This window comes from Crinia signifera, chromosome 6 (assembly GCF_055691185.1).
Source record: "Crinia signifera chromosome 6, ASM5569118v1, whole genome shotgun sequence".
In the NCBI taxonomy this organism is placed as follows: domain Eukaryota; kingdom Metazoa; phylum Chordata; class Amphibia; order Anura; family Myobatrachidae; genus Crinia; species Crinia signifera.
Genome location: NC_139222.1, coordinates 241,582,249 through 241,585,625, shown reverse-complemented (window position 1 = coordinate 241,585,625; position 3,377 = coordinate 241,582,249). Strand labels below are relative to the sequence as shown.

The 3,377-nt window shown below is 54.7% G+C and overlaps 1 pseudogene; it reads left to right on the top strand.

Moving 5' to 3' along the window:
• The first annotated feature begins 1,077 nt into the window (after window positions 1-1,077).
• Window positions 1,078-3,171, top strand: LOC146009726 (uncharacterized; annotated as a pseudogene).
• The last annotated feature ends 206 nt before the right edge of the window (window positions 3,172-3,377 follow it).

The following is a 3,377-nucleotide window of genomic DNA, read 5'->3' as shown; positions in this document are numbered from 1 at the left end:
GGAGGAATACTGAGACCACCAGAAATGCTGGACCGATAAGACCTTGATTACATTTTACAATCAGCAAGGTTCCAGCACATTATAAACTATCCAAAATATTTACAAACAATTAGCAAATAATGATGGAGGAGGAGGAGTACCTGGACCAGGAGGAGATCCAGGGCCACCAGGAATGCTTGGAAAACTGAGACCAGTTAGTCTGCCAGGACTGCCTAGAATGCCATGACCTCCAGGACCAAAAGAAACTTCATTACATGTTTAAGACAATAGTTTAATAACATTTTAGAATCAATAAAATACCTGCACATTATAAAATATCCAACATACAGTAGTTGCAAACAATTTTGATATATAAAATTATATGCTTTCTTAAAATATAATAACATATACATAACAATTATAACCACCAAACTAGATTAATCACTTTTGAGATATACAAAACAAATGCCCTGGGTTTGTACAGAACCCAACATTAAGGGAATAGTAGTATAACATTTTTTAGGGAAAGCAGCTGGATGGACATTTGTAAGTAATGGTGGAATACCTGGGACAGGAGGGGAACCAGGGCCAACAGGATTGCTTGGAAAACTAAGACCAGTTAGACTACCAAGAATGCCTGGAATACCATGACCACCTGGGCCGAAAGGATCTTGATTACCTGTTTAAGACAATAGTTTAATCACATTTTAAATACAACAATATACTTGCATGTTATAAAATAACTTAAATATATTCTAGAAGAAATTATATTTTCTTAAAATACAATATAAAATAATTATAACCAATGAGAACCACTTACCTATTTTTATCACTTTTAGTAGACTACTAGGACTGCCTGGACTGCCAGGGCTACCTAGACCACCAGGACCAATAGGACCAACATGACCACCTGGACCCATAGGACCACCTGGACCAATAGGACCACCAGGACCAGCTGGACCCATAGGAACACCAGGACCACCTAGACCCATAGGACCACCTGGACCCATAGGACCACCAGGACCGCCTGGACCCATATGAATGCCAGGACTACCTGGACCCATAGGACCGCCAGGACCACCTAGACCCATATGACTGCCAGGACCACCTGGACCCATAGGACCGCCAGGACCACCTGGAACCATAGGATCGCCAGGACCACCTGGACCCATAGGACCGCCAGGACCACCTGGACCCATAGTACCGCCAGGACCACCTGGACCCATAGGACCACCCGGACCACCTGGACCTATAGGACCACCTGGACCCATAGGACCACCAGGACCGCCTGGACGCATATGAATACCAGGACTACCTGGACCCATAGGACCGCCAGGACCACCTGGACCCATTGGACCGCCTGGACCCATAGGACCCCCTGAACCCATAGGACTGCCAGGACCACCTGGACCTATATGAATGCCAGGACTACCTGGACCCATATGACCACCAGGACTGCCTGGACCCATAGGACTGCCTGGACCCATAGGACCGCCTGGACCCATAGGACCGCCTGGACCCATATGACTGCCTGGACCCATAGGACTGCCAGGACCGCCTGGACCCATAGGACCGCCAGGACCACCTGGACCCATATGATCACCAGGACCACCTGGACCCATATGGCCGCCAGGACCACCTGGACCCATATGGCCGCCAGGACCACCTGGACCAGTATGACTGCCAGGACCACCTGGCCCCATAGGACCACCAGGACCGCCTGGACCCATATGAATGCCAGGACTACCTGGACCCATAGGACCGCCAGGACCACCTAGACCCATATGACTTCCAGGACCACCTGGACCCATAGGACCGCCAGGACCACCTGGACCCATAGGATCGCCAGGACCACCTGGACCCATAGGACCGCCAGGACCACCTGGACCCATAGGACTGCCAGGACCACCTGGACCCATAGGACCACCCGGACCCATAGGACCACCTGGACGCATAGGACCACCAGGACCGCCTGGACCCATATGAATACCAGGACTACCTGGACCCATAGGACCGCCAGGACCACCTGGACCCATAGGACCGCCTGGACTCATCGGACCGCCAGGACCACCTGGACCCATAGGACCCCCTGGACCCATAGGACTGCCAGGACCACCTGGACCCATAGGACTTCCAGGACCACCTGGACCTATATGAATGCCAGGACTACCTGGACCCATATGACCACCAGGACTGCCTGGACCCATAGGACCACCAGGACTGCCTGGACCCATAGGACTGCCTGGACCCATATGACCGCCTGGACCCATAGGACCACCTGGACCGCCTGGACCCATATGACTGCCAGGACCGCCTGGACCCATAGAACTGCCAGGACCGCCTGGACCCATAGGACCGCCAGGACCACCTGGACCCATATGATCACCAGGACCACCTGGACCCATATGGCTGCCAGGACCACCTGGACCCATATGGCCATCAGGACCACCTGGACCCTTATGACTGCCAGGACCACCTGGCCCCATAGGACCACCAGGACCGCCTGGACCCATATTACTGCCAGTACCACTGGGACCCATATGACCGCCAGGACCACCTGGACCCATATGGCCGCCAGGACCACCTGGGCCCATATGGCCGCCAGGACCACCTGGACCCATATGGCCGCCAGGACCACCTGGACCCATATGGCCGACATGGCCACCTGGACCCATATGGCTGCCAGGACCACCTGGACCCATAGGACTGCCAGGACCACTTGGCCCCATAGGACTGCCAGGATCACCTGGACCCATATTACTGCCAGGACCACCAGGACCCATATGACCGCCAGGACCGCCTGGACCCATATTACTGCCAGGACCACTGGGACCCATATGACCGCCAGGACCACCTGGACCCATATGACCGTCAGGACCACCTGGACCCATATGGCCGACAGGACCACCTGGACCCATATGGCCGACAGGACCACCTGGACCCATATGGCCGCCAGGACCACCTGGGCCCATTTGGCCGCCAGGAACACCTGGACCCATATGGCCGCCAGGACCACCTGGACCCATATGGCCGACATGGCCACCTGGACCCATATGGCTGCCAGGACCACCTGGACCCATAGGACTGCCAGGACCACTTGGCCCCATAGGACTGCCAGGATCACCTGGACCCATATTACTGCCAGGACCACCAGGACCCATATGACCGCCAGGACCACCTGGACCCATATGACCACCAGGACCACCTAGACCCATAGGATCGCCAGGACCATCTGGACCCATAGGATCGCCAGGACTACCTGGACCCATAAGACCGCCAGGACCACCTGGACTGATAGCACCGCCAGGACCACTTGGAATGTCAGGACCACCTGGACCTCCTGGAATGACAGGACTGATAGGAACACCTGGGCTCATAGGACCTTGATAATCTGTTTA